At 28.0% G+C, this 14,983-nt stretch overlaps 1 long non-coding RNA gene across 2 annotated transcripts; it reads left to right on the forward strand.

Annotated features, from left to right (window-relative positions):
* On the forward strand, positions 1 to 12,502 carry LOC111635042. Of its 2 annotated transcripts, none has more exons than XR_002758331.1 (3): positions 1 to 87; positions 237 to 308; positions 12,422 to 12,502. It is a non-coding gene; the product is annotated as an uncharacterized LOC111635042 (long non-coding RNA). The 2 variants fall into 2 exon arrangements; XR_002758330.1 differs by having other exon boundaries at positions 24 to 110.
* Positions 12,503 to 14,983: the final 2,481 nt, after the last annotated feature.

Raw genomic sequence — 14,983 nt, forward strand, 5'->3', positions numbered from 1 at the left:
ATAATTTTAAACTTGGAATAACTCTTTGTACGAGCGGCTTGCAAGAAGTCATGCTGGGAGAAAAATATATTGCCCGAAGGATGACAGGTTAATTTGTTTACGTGTTTATTGTATGTATGAATATAAATAAACGAAAATATTTATTTTAAAAATATTTATTTCTAAACATTTAACATTAATATAACGAGTTAATTGATACATATTTTTAAAAGATTTCCGATATATAATTTTAATAGGTAAGGTTGGCAACTTCCCCGGAAGGATCTCAAATTCTCATCCTGTAGGATGCCGTTGATGTGATACAGCTCGTAAGTTTATTTCTAATCGTCTTTAATCTAAGAATGTAATTAAAATATTTAAAATTCGTAATCTCTACAAAAAGGAGTTGACCCTGACGATGTCTGATTTGTGATGATTTTCACGGATTGTGTTCGTATTTTCATTTTTGACGATTGCAAATTTTGAACTTTTCTGCAAAAGCCGTTTACTTGAATGCGGTTATGTCGAAAAGTAATTGACATGGAAACGAAGTTTGTATTTGCATTTTGTATATACAGTAGAATCTAGTTTTAGCAGATGATGAAACAACGGATTTTTCCTCATGTCCCGCCAAATCAATGTAATTTTATCTCCATTTAGCTGATTTGTAACTTGAAATAACGGATTTTATTTCTAGCCTCCGTCTACTGCAAATATCACGTTTTTAAACGTTTAATTAATATTTGGATGTTTCTGCATACTGAATTAAAAAAAATAATTGCATGCAGAGCAAATTACACGCGCAATTTTCACGGTTTGCATTGCTAACTTTACAGCCGTGCATCGGCATCCTTCCGCATATTGATTGGTGGCGGGAAGCTGTCTCCAACTGTTATACTCAATGGGCACAAAAGTGCCGTCAAAACAAACGAGATGGATGAGTTTTGTAATAAATTGTCAAGTGAGGTGCTAATGAGCATTGGTACTGTACCTTACTGTCCCTCTTTTTTGGACTTTCTGGTTTCTGTCGTCTTCTTGTACATACGTATGGCATAATATATGATCTTGTAACATATATTTTGAAATAAAGAGATCTTAAAAGACTAAATAGTTTCAAGTACCATTATTATATGTATGAAGATAGAAAATGGATATTTTCTTTGCTGTGCAAGAAATCCATTGTTTTGTGATATAATGCAGTACTGATATAATGGATAATTTTTCATGGCCTGAGCTATTCATTAAAATGAGATTCTACTGTAAAAGGACAAGGAACAGTAGTTCCTAGTTTGTTTTTTGATTTGAGCATTTTTTCTACTAAGTTTTCAAATGTTCAGTGTTCAAAGTTGAATAGCTCAAAATAACCCCTTTGATTTTGCACTTTTTCACATATTTTTTACTCACACTCTTATTTTACTGAATGACATAAATTGTCATTCAGTAGAACAAGGATACATTACTCAGGTTACTCAAACGGGTAGTGTATCCTAGTGCTTTTTTGCAATGTCATACAGCAAGGGAGCAAGCAATGGACTGGGTTACCAACTACCCTAGGTTGGTAACCCAGTCCATTGCTTGCTCCCTTGCTGTACAGGGACAGAGGAGTGGGAGATTTGAAAAAGAGTACGAGTACATTGTTAATTACCCACCAACACATGCAATATCAGACCCAGTGTCCTTTTAAACAGACATCAAGCACACCATAAGACTTTGTACAGGTAGCACACCAAAACTTTGACTTTACTTTTCTTTCTTAAATGAAAATTACCTCCACCAAACTTTGCCATTCAGTAGAACAAATGTATGAGTAAAAAATATATTAAAATAAGTGAAATTGAAGGGACTGTTTTTAGATATTCAGCTTTGAATATTGAATATTTTAAAACTTAATACAAAAAAATGTTCAAATCAAAAAACAAACTGAACTATTGTTCCCTGCCCCTTTATCTATAAAATGAAAGAAACTGCATTTCCATATCATACTTACTTTTCAAGATACATGTGTTCTAGTAAATGGTTTTCCCAAAAAGTTCAAAACTGGAAACTATTAAAAAAAATCAAAAATGAAAATTTTGCAGAATGCTTTGGTGGGGCTACATATGAGTGCAAAATAAATCCACTCTGAAAATCATCAAAATTGGGCATCATGAGGATCAACTCTTGCCTGAACTGATATGGGATAAGCTATATCTTAACATTAAGTATGTAATATTATGAATAATCAGTTAAGCAGACCAAAACATATATACTGTATATGCTTTATTTGGTTAGTGCTTTGATGAAAAACCTTGTGTTTAAGCCTGATTGTAACTTTGGTTATGCACAATTTCCAGCAGATGATGATGATGAAATAATACTTTTTCAATGGGAAAATTCTTTCCCAAAAGTTCTTGAAAACAGAAGCAAGTAGAAACAAACAATTTTTTGCATTTGAATATATTTATTTCTATTAACATACAGTCCAGAATTTTGAGTGTAAAATTTGTTAATTTTCTACTGATTTTTAAAACAAAGAAATTAATGAATTAAGTTTTCAAAATTCTGAACTATGCATTAATAGAAGTAAATAGGGTTCTATGAAGGAAAAAAGACTTTTTTTCTCTACTGTTTTCAAGAATTTTTGAAAAAGGGTTTTTCCATGATGCATATCCAAAATCTCAACATTCATCCAGCACCTCTCAGCACCTCTATTGAAAATCTCAGATAACTTCCTGCTTCCTGGTTGCTGGAAGTACACTTTTGGTGCTCAATACACCAGCAAACAAGATGGCAGTCACTATGAGGCTTGTAAGAGATTATTTTGCATTGAAAATTTTGAATTTAATTTATTTGTTGATGAATAAACCCTGAATAAATTAAAATTTCGTTAGTACACTAATAGAATATTTTAATATACCAGTATTTTTATCTCCTGAAATTCCCAGCAGTCAGCATTTGTGTTCTCCAAAAAAATGCTAGAACTTGTATCACTTCCAGCAGCATCTCACTGGATTGATGCTGAGATTTTAAATATGCCCATAGAAAAAGCATTACATTTTTAATAACAGCTGCTGGAGATGGCATGCATAATCAATGAGGATGACCACAGAGATGCATAATCATCCTTAATACAATTTGTCTATTGAGAGATTTATGGTAAGAAGTATTGTATTTAGTTCATATTGTATAAATGGTGTCCACAAGTTTCCAGAACAAGTTTTTGAATTCTGCCACGCAAGGATGTATGTCTTGGCATCCATTAAGATACTGCTAATTGTTAGTGTAGATATTCAATTTTTAGTTTTTTATTGGTGACATGCTTTATAAAACCAGTTCAGGAGAGATTGTGCAGTGGTTGGCTACCATAATGGCCAGAGTATTTTTTATAAGTGATTTGAAGCTGTATGCAAAAACATGATGCATCAAAATTGTCCATGTATTCAACTGTTCCAGTTGCATTCATTTCCATGTAATGTAATGAAAATTTAAGAAGAAAATTTAATAGGTAATCAGCCATGCTTGCACAATACCTCCAGCTAAATAACTGCCATTATAAGACACATAAGTCCATACAGAATGATTACTTGCATATAGTGTTTGTGATGGCTTTATATTTGTCTTAAGGAGTGTTTTGTGACAATTTATTAATTCATTAAAATTTTACCTACTTTTACCATTTGAAAAATAATTATAAGAATAGACTCCTATAATTAAGCATTTCTTGGTACTTTCAATAAGATATTCAATATATTGATCAAATATAGCTGGACATTCTGAACATGGCATTCTCTCATCATTATTCCACAATTTATAGTACTAATTGATGAAAATAAATTAGAAGATACAAGTTTGTAGAAGTAACTTTGCAAAAATTCAAAAATTTTGCAATAGACCAATTCTATGATAGTGATATAAATATTTCCTGATAGATAATAACAATGGAATACAGTATTAATAAGATTACAGAAGCTAATTTTGCCAATTATTTTCTAGAAATAAAAAATAGGATTCAGGTTTTCTTAATTTTACTTTAAATTTTTCAGTTTTAAAAGATATTTCCCCCATGATGCATGTAGTATGCTTTTTTCTTTACATTAGAAATAATTTAAACTTGTGTAAAAATGATTGAAAATTCTTTCTTTAAAATTTAAAATATAAAAACCCTTGCAGTTACTAACAAAATGGGTTTTATGAACTAATTTCTGTTATTAATTTCAAAATCAATTGTATTCTCAATTCTATAGTTCTGTAGTTTCATAGTTCTTATGGTATCTTAATGGCAGTGCTACAGTATGGGAAAATACATGAACCTTCTGTGGAAACTTGTGGCTAGGCTACTTCGTTTTATATTAAAGATGTGAAATTCTTCATATGTAATAAATCATCATTATGTATTTATGTTGCAAGATTACTTTCTATTTTTGATTTTCTTATCAAATTACAATGTTGTCAATTATACAAAAATGAAAATATTATTCTAGAATATATCAAAACTAAGTACTTTTGATTAAACTGTGATAAATATGGTGCTATAATTGTAATATTATAATTATTAATATCACAATTTAACTACAATGTAAAATTATATACTTAAACTCTCATTTTAAATGAGGGTGACTTGATAACTAGAAAAGGTTGATTTTAGATTAAAATACAAAGGCTGAGAAATAAAAAAAAACAATTTGTAGAAACATGTCAGCAAAACTTTCAGCACTTTTCACTATTTATTCAGTTTTTATTCTCTTTATCACAATAATTGGTTTATAATAAGTATTATATAAAAAGTTAAGTATCTATAGAAAAAATTCCTTGTAGCATATAGTCCAGAAAATATGATTTTGGCATATTATTCACATTTATGAGAACTTTCAATTTGGCTTTCTCATACCAGAGTGGAAAAATCTTGGATGTCTACCACATTTTGAAACTAAATTTTGTATGCAGAAATTTAAAAAACAAATAATTTTTCATAATTAGAAATTTAAAGCTTTCATTGAAATTCTTGCACATTGACAATATTGAACTCAAAGAAAATATTGTTAGAGAATGGACAATTTCTAAAAATCTGCCATACAAGCAAGCTTTGGGTTTTTGGTATTGGTTGTAAATGCATATTTGTGAATATAATACATTAAAGTTGTTATGTTATCTAAAAAAAAGGCAGGATTATTCTAGCTCTGGCTGATAACTGCTTCCATAGGCAGATTCTCTGTCCCAAAAGACAAAGTTGGCAACTATGAAATTGTCTAAAGTATAATTGAACTATGAAAATTTTTAAACTTTAGAAGTACAGTTTACTTCTAAACACGTGTTAATGAAAAAATATATATTTTTGAAAGATCAAATCTCATCAGATATTTTTCATTTTTAACTTTTCAAAATGTCTTATTAAAATTCGGAATAATAATTGATTTTTTAGAAAAATATTTAATAATGATTGATTTTTAATATTCTTATTATAGAATGGAATTTGAAAACACAAAATTAACTTTTGTATTTTTATTATTAAATCTGTTCAAAAATAAAAAGTAATTTTATAATTTAATTTTAAAATGACTTTTATTGTTGGGAAAAGTTATTTAATTAAGAAATAAACATGTCCTATAATAGATTCAAATAACTTTTTATTGTGCACCTTTCAATACGTTGGAAGAGGTTAAATTTTCTGATGTCGCAGAGGTGCCAAATAAATTTGTTGATTTGGTTGGATACACTTTGTATAAAAAGTGTTCCATTTCTCTCAACATACATTTTTATATATAGAAACTTTTTCAATTTGTTATGAATTTGGGTAGTTTACACATATAAATGAACTAATTGATTTATTAATAATAAACTTTTGGATTATATATAATTGAGTTTTATTACATTTAAATGAAGTACAGTTTACTCTCCTTAAAATGAACACTGAAGTGAATTCTCACTGTTGTCCTGGAAAAATGCCATTGTCATAGCATTAATTTTCATCTGATAAAGTAAACAAAAAAGAATTTTATCAGAATTAGTTAAATCAAACTATAAATTATCTTCATAACTCCCAAGAAATAATCCTATTTCCAGTAATGATTTTATTATTCATATTGAAAAGAGTAAAAATGAAAGTGGTACTGTAATAAATGTTCTATTTTGAGTAGAATAGATTTTCCTCTAGTAAGCAAAGAGTTGTTCAACTAATGATTGTAATGCAATTCAAACATCTGGTTTAGAGCAGGGATATCAAAGATACGGCCTGCGGACCATGACTGGCCCTCGAGGCAATTAGTTGCAGCCCCCGACATTAATTCAATAATGCTATTTCTTTATTTTTTATTATGTTGATACTAAAGAAAATGTGATATTTTGTATTTAAACAAATAATACTTAATAAACAAAATTGTTAAACTTAATTATTTTTATATTTATTTATTCATATTACTTAGAGATATTAATTTTATTTGGTTTATTTTTATGTTTAATGTCTTGTTTACATTGTTTTCTCTATTTCATCTTTTGAACTTCAAAGTCTGTCTAAACAAGATTATTTATTTTTGCTGGAAAAGTACAAATGTTGTTTTTTTTATTTTGTTGTCAAATCCTGGTTATTAAAAATGAATCTTTTGATTTGGATACTTTTGGGCTACTTTTTAGAAAATTTTTGTCCACAAAAGCTAAAATCATCTTTCGATGTTGTTCAGTATTCAAGACACTTCAGTAATTAGAGACTTTGTTGCGTTTTCTTATTGGTGAGCGAGTTTGTTCAAATAAACTGCAATGGTAAAAAATTTTCAATAAATAATGTCAGTAAAAAGAAAAGCTGATAGTGAGTGCCGATTTTTCCAGCCAAAGTGGGAAATTTGGTGTTTTTTTATTGAATGGAATGGTAAACCACTTTGATTTGCAATAAGATTATTGCTGTTTGTAAAGAATTTAATGCGAAAAAACACTATGAAACGAATCATAAAGACAAGTTTGAGTTATTTACCAACGAAATTAGGCAAGAAAAACTGGCGTCTTTGAAAATTAAACTTATGGGGCAGAAATCATTTTTTAAAAAATCAAAAACTGACAGTGAAAATGTATTGAAAGCTAGTTATTCGATCACACTAAAGATTGCAAAAAAATCAAAAGCTTTTAGTAATGGCAAATTTTTAAAAGAATTATGCTAGATGTGGCCGACATTTCATTCCCATCACAGAAACAAGTCATTCAAGAAATACCCCTGACTAAAAATACAATTGCTTCCAGAGTAAATGAGTTGGCAGAAGATTTGGACTTTCAACTTAAACATAAAATTAAAGAATTTATCTGGTATTAGCAGCCGATGAAAGTACAGATATCAGAAATACATCACAGCTTGCTGTATTTATTCGTGGAATTAATGAAGATTTTAACATCACAGAAGAGTTGTTGCAGGCATATCATTGAAGAGTACTACCACAGCTCAAGATATTTACTCAGCAATTGAGCAATTAGTACCAAATTATGACTTGGATTGGAGTAAATTCTGCAGTATTACCATAGATGGGTCACCCACCATCCATGGTCAGTAAAATTGCTGGTGTTGTCACAAAAATACAGAACAAAATTTTAAATGAAATTAAAGGTGAATGACCCAAATTCGTTGAATTCACTGTATTGTGCATCAAGAAGTCTTGGCCTCTAAAGTGCTGAAAATGGATCATGTAATGAATCCCATAATTAAAACAGTTAATTTTATTAAAAGTAGAGGACTAAATCACTACCAATACACACAATTTTTAAATGATCTTGATGAAAAATGTTCAGATATTCCCTACTTTGCAGAAGTACGGTGACTTAGTCATGGATCAATGCTTAATTAAACAATTTTTCGAATTGCGTAAACATGTTGTTACGTTTATGGCTCAAAAGGACAAACCAATGGAACACAGTGATGAATGGTGGCTTGACTTTGCATTCTTAGTAGATATGACGGAACACTTGAATAATTTGAATGTTAAACTTCAAGGAAAAAATGTAATTGTTGTGCAACTGTAGTCAAGTGTTCAAGCTTTCAAAATAAAATTAAAGTTGTGGGAATCGCAGCTGCGAGAACAAAAACTTGACCATTTCCTTAGCATTCGTGAAATCAGCATGTACAATGCAGATAAATTAGCAGATTTTTCTTACCGTTTGCTTGATCTTATTGCTGAATTTGATAGTCGTTTTGCAGATTTTTGTGAGCTCAATACCTATGACTTTCCTCTTTTTAATGATCTGTTTACATTCAATGTTGGTAAAGCACTGACTTACTTGCAAATGGAACTAATAGATTTGCAGTGTGATACTGCTTTAAAAAGCAAGTTCAATGAAGTTGACATTTTGGCATTTTATACAAAGTACTTCAAAAATCAAAATATCTATTCAAACTTAAAGAACCATGCTGCCTGCATTTTATGCATGTTTGGAAGTTCATATGTGTGTGAACAGTTGTTTTCAACAATAAAGATTAATAAATCTAAATACCGTTCAAGACTTACAGATGAACATCTTTAATTCATTTTGAAAATCAATACAACATAGCTGACACCAATCATTGAGGAGATAATAAAGTGTAGAAGTCGTCAAGTTTCTGGATCCTCAAAATAATATTTTGAGGATCCAGAACCTTGACGACTTAAAAAAATTATAATTTTTTTTTCTTTAATAAAATCATTCTTTATATACTTCTTATTTATACTCAGTATTACATTTGCATTTTATTTTTAATCTGGCCCGCTGTCATACTCGAGACAAAAAATTGGCACTTAAGGAGTTTAAGGATGCCCACCCCTTAAAAAGGATGTGGTCCCATGCAAACACCTACAAGTTTATATATGGGGGTGCATAAGTGATGCCAGGTTTGGCTACTTTGTGCCAAATTTGAATTTTTTTTTACTCTTGGCACCAAAAAATATTTATTTTTCAAACAATCTTCAACAAAAAAAAAATATCAGATTTCTTTTAGCTTTGTTTTGTTTAACTATTCTGATATACTGCTTCACATTTTAATGGCAAATACCATCTCCTCATTTTGTTTGATTTGAAAATCATATAAATCATAAAGCTACATACCAACCAATGCTGAATATTATCGGCTAGAAACAGCTATTATAATAATAAATTATGAGACAATTTGCCCAATAATATTTGGCATTGGTTGGTGTGTAGCTTTATAATATATCGGGTTTAGTGGTGATGTTTGTTTACATTTGGATCATTAACTTATTTTTTTAAACAAATTCAATTTTATTGTAAAAAAGGGCTGGCGGAAATTACAATTTAATAAAGTAAAAATGCATTACAAATACTAGTCGTATCTTGCTTGCTTGCCATGTCCAATCACCTGGAACAACTATTCTTCACTGCAGAGATGACCTTACTTTGTAGGCTACAGCTCTGCACAAATATGTAAAATAGTCTAAAATGTCCTCAGGTGACAATCCCAACACAATTAAAAATATAACATTTTTTTGTAAAAAAGGGCTGGTGGAAATTACAATTTAATAAAGTAAAAATTGCATTACAAATACTAGTTGTTCCAGGTGATTGGACATGGCGAGCAAGCAAGATACAACTAGTATTCGTAATGCAATTTTTACTTTATTAAATTCAATTTTATTTTAAACTTTACTAGTAAATTAATTCAAAATATTATAATTTAGAGATTTCAATTGCCAATTAATCCTTAACTTAATAAATTATATAACCTTGACCCTGAAAATCGTTAATACAAATTTTTGATAAAGTGAACTAACTACTGTTTCCCTATTGACTTGTGAGCACTAAAATTGGCCTCTCTTTACCACTAGACTTATTACACCACCACAGGACATCAAATTAGACGTAGAAAAACACATTTAAAAAAAAAAGTCTAATTTGATGTCCTGTGATGGTGTAATAAGTCTAGTGGTAGAGAGGCCAATTTTAGTGCTCACAAGTCAATACAAAGACTAGACAAGAAGCGTATTATATATACTGTTTCCTTAGTGATTTGCATTAATGTGAGTTAACTGTAGTTTTTGTTGAACATTGTTTTATTATATAAGAGATTTTATTGTTATAAATTTAATTTATTTAATTGACAACAATAACTCAATAACTAATCAGTTAATTTATACTTAAAATATTAGAATTTCTAAAAAGTATTAAAAATCCAAAATATTGTAGATAATGTTTTTACCTTAATTAAAATAAGTTTAGCTACTATATGAATGATTATTAACTTATTTTTGTAAATAAATTCAATTCAAGAAATTTATAGTTGAAAATAATATTAAATTTTGCATTTTCAGCTATAAATTTTTATAGCTGAAAATGCAAAATGAACTTATTTCATTAAACTGAGGTTTTCATTACAATGATACTTGTTAATCTATAACATTTTAGCATTAAGATGCATAATAAATTGATGGGAAATTGAAAATAGGTTATAAAGATTAATATAATGAAAAATAATGGTAAATTGTAATAAATTTATCTAATAAAAATAAAATTTTTTATTAGTACAGAAATTGTAATGATATGAATCAAATGTTAAAGTGACTTTCATTTAATCTTGTGTATGTGTAATGCAAGGATCTCTTCATCAAATATCCCATGGGCCAAATACAACTCTTGAAGAATAAATGATCCAGCCATATAGATTGTTTTCACTGACATGCTTTATCAATATTTGAGCATATGAACTTTTGCTTATTGTTAATTAATAGACCTTGCTGCAAATATAAAAACTCATTTAAAAAGGGAAGTTTGTTAAATTTTTTACTAATCTATGCCAGAGACAATTTTAAATCTTAAATTTTCAGGGGGGTATTTTGTGTTTTTGAATTTACATATCTCTTTAAAAATAAAATGTATAAAAAAAATATGAACATCACTGTACAATAAATATCTAAAGGAGATTTTAATATTGGATGCCACAAAATTTATTTTAATTTTGATGACATTCTTTCAAAAAAAGCAGTTGCAAATTTCACATTGATTTTATCTGTTGTTATTCAGAAATATAAAAAATCTTAAAATTTGATTTATCTCTTGTACCTGGCTCACAGACTTGTCTTTTACAACTTGGTTGGCTCTTCACAGAAAAAAGTTTGAGACGCCTCATGTAATGTAATAACTTATAAAAGTGTTATTTTGTGATACATTTTTTTTTCCTTTAAGTTTTGGCATCTTTTACAATATATTTTAAGTGTATGAAATGAACTCTTTTAAAAGGTTTATCCACTTATATATAAAATTTTTAAAAATTAAAAATAATAACAATAACTACTACTATATTTTCATGTGTACAACCTGTAGAAAATTGCTACAACAAAAATAAAATTTTTGTATAACCTATCTATTGCATACCTTTCAAATTCTCTTTTTAAGTGTAGATAGCCCATAGGTTATCCATGTGAAAATACAGTAAATTGTTATTTATATTTTCAAATATAAAATTTAAAAAAATTATTACACAATTCAAAACAAGTAAAAAATGGGTAGTTACAACTGATTTATAACAACCTTGAAATACTTGAAAAGTCAGTTCAAAAAAATTTATTGTGTTATTTTAAAATATTAATTTTTTATTTTGGACTTATTTTAAAGTTATATATTTTCAGACATACATCTAACTTTTTATTGAATATGTTAATTATATTTGACTTCTTATATTTACTATTTTAAATAAGAATAATTATTCACAAAAGTTATTTTCAAATATTTATATTAGAAAAAATTATTTGACTCCAGTAATTTATTTTGTTGTTATATTATATCATTAATTAAATCTAAATTAAATGTAAATTAAATATTATATGTAATATTTAAGTAATTTTTAAAAATTTTGGCTTTGTATTTTATCAAATCAATTTTACAAAATACAATTACTCTAATTATTTAAAATTGAAAAATATATTATATCGTATTAATAAAGTAGTTATTAAAACAGAACATGCCACATAAAAATATCTTTTATTCAATTATGTAATGATTTAATTGATCAAACGTAAAAAATTATATTATGCAAACAGCTGTAGTAGGATTGCGAATAATTTAATTTGGTAAAACCTGTGTTAAATGATACAGAATAATAATATTACTGTAGTATGCTTTGCATGTAGATAAATATTTGTAAGTTTTTTTTGATAAAGTATACAAAAATAATTTGAGGTTTTAAAAAAATTATAAACTTATCATAAAATTAATATTTCATGTTTACTTTTTGGTTAAAATTATTTAGTTAAATTGACATAATTTAAAAATGTTCTATTAAACTTTGATTACTTACTCTAAATTAAAACTCAATAGAGCAATAGAATGTTTAAACAAATAAAAAGTGACTTTTACTAGTACTTTTTATTAATTGACTAATTTAATAATAATTCTTGCTTCAAATTTTTGTTATAAAGTAAATTTTGCTTATCATTATTTAAAATGTTAAACTTAAATTTTTTTTCCTGATATTTACATTTAAAATAAATGAATTTTGTTTTTTTAGGTCAAAGATTTTTATGGAAGAAGAAAAACTTGTTACCAAGATTTATGTTGAAAAAAATATGAATAAAAATTTAACTTATGAGTGAATCGTGTGGTTTGTGAAATCTGTAAAATTTAAATTGTTTAGAAAAAAGAAAAATCAGAAAATTGTTTTTACTCTATATAAAGTATGTAGTAGTAGTAATAGCTATTTTGACTATTATTTAAACTTTAAATTTTAAATTGTGTTGAAAATTTTACTCCATTTTCTTACTTTAATATTACATGGTATTATGATTAAGTAACATTATTGTAACTTAATTTTTAACTGTTAAATACTCCTTCACAACTAATTAATTTTATTAAGAAATATTTCAATATTAAAATTAGGTATATAAATTTAAACATCTGACATTAATTTATGTAAAAGTTACATTCTAATTATATTACAAATGTTCATTTCATTAAAAATGCTACTGTCCTGTTTCAGAATTTTTAAATTTTTCTATGCTAAAATTTTCTATAAATGCTTTTTGATTAGATGAACATTTAAGTGACTTTTACTTATTTATCAAAATTTTCCATACATACATATATACAGTAAAGAAGTAAGACTCTGCTTAATTAATGTGGGGATGCATTTCTAGACAACAAAGCGCTAGATGAAACTGTGTTAAACGAGGTCATTTTAACATAGAGTAAGTAGGGAAAGGAGAACACGCGACCAAAAATAAACAAATTTTACTTCAACTTTAAGTTATTGTTATATTAATTTGCATAATAATATGTTAAATAACACACAAACATATGCACACAGAAATGTAAAGTTCATTTCTTGTGATGAAGGTCCTGACTTTTTAAATCTATCTTTTTTTTATCCATTTAACACCAATCACAGAAGTAACAGTTATAAACAGCTTGAAGAAAAACTTCATTAAAAAGACCAACGACAATAAATAAAAATTCATGCAAAGTTAAAAATGATATCAAACGTCAGCCTTTTACTGGACGATCTGACGTTTTCACATTAAAAACAAAAGTACAATTTTCTCACCATGCTATCACGTCCTTAGCTTATTTATAACTGGTCTGGCCCTTTAGTGGTAGTTTTGAGTTCTCCAATTTCATTTGCATATGATTACATGATAACTCTGGATATCTTCTACTGTATATTGAAGTTTGTATAGTCATAAACTTCAATACAGAAGATATCTAGAGTTATTATGTAGTCCTGACTTTTGTTTTTTGCAATAAAGTCTTGTAGTTTCATTTTTCACTTTTTTCCTTAAGCAAATGTTGGTAGCAATAGATTGCATCCAAAATGCCTCGTCTTGCTTTTGCACTCCTTTCAAAATCTGGATCATTCGCTACAATTTTATCAACGATTTCAGTTATCATTATTAAATTTTTACTAAAAAAATCTGTAGAGAAATTCTTTGAGTTTTTTGTTTTCACAATCTCTATTTTCCAGTTCTACATGAATTCCTTGTTCTACCAATTCTTGAAGGTTATCATTGGTAAGGCTCTCCCCAGAAACCTGCAGTAACTCCTCAATATCCTGCTTGTCTACATCTAGTCCTGTTGTATCGATTAGGTTGACAACAAGATTCTCAACAAGAAAAGCTGTTGAGAATACTTGGATACCTCCAGCCATAACTTCTTCCATGCTCCATTCATGCATTTATCAGTTAATTCTTGCCAAGCCAAGTTGATATTTCCTTTGGCATCCACAATGTTATATTTTTTTCCAAAATTGCACAAAACAAACATAGATTTAAGGAAAGTACAGTGCTACGACGAATTGCCACATTATGCTGATTGGTTTATGTTCGTGAATAATTGTATTATATATACGGTGACCATATTTTTTGGGGGAAAATAAAGGACATTTCGAAGAAAATTAAAAGATCTTATAAAATTCATAAGTTTATAACATTTATTACACATACATACACATTGTAAAAATTCAAATAACATTAATTTTGATACTTTTCAGCAGAATTAATTTTTTTTTAATAGCACTGGTTCACGCTTTAAAAAGTCATAAAATTCTATAAAGTTCATTTGACAGTTGTATTTGACAGAAATAATGTGCTTACTTTTAGCTGGGTTTTTTCATTCATCCACATATTATTCACCAATGAAAATATTCGTTCGACGATGCATTAGATCCAGGGAGACAAAGAAAATTCTACGATTTTACAAATGTTTTTGAAAGCAATTTTTTGCTGTAAAATGTTCAAAAATCTCAACCTACTTTTGATGGCAGGGCTTGTTATTCTGTCGCCATTCGTCGATCTTTTCGTTTGTGACATATTTTTTTACACACAAAACTTCATCAAATAATTCACTGTCGAGTATATTTACAGACCAATGATTCGAAATAAAAATCTAGCTTTCCTCTACCTTCACCCACAAAGGGATTTTGAGTAATGTGACCCATTCAAACACCTCTATTTCAATAAAACACATGTCCCAATTATTTAGCACATTAACAGTAAATATGTCACATGCTCGAGCCCCCGAAGATTGTCGACAAGTGTCGACGAATGCTCACCAACGCTCCAAGTGTATCATCCACCAA

This window comes from Centruroides sculpturatus, unplaced genomic scaffold, assembly GCF_000671375.1.
Source record: "Centruroides sculpturatus isolate CEXI.00-Female unplaced genomic scaffold, Cexi_2.0 scaffold698, whole genome shotgun sequence".
Classification (NCBI taxonomy): Eukaryota; Metazoa; Arthropoda; class Arachnida; order Scorpiones; family Buthidae; genus Centruroides; species Centruroides sculpturatus.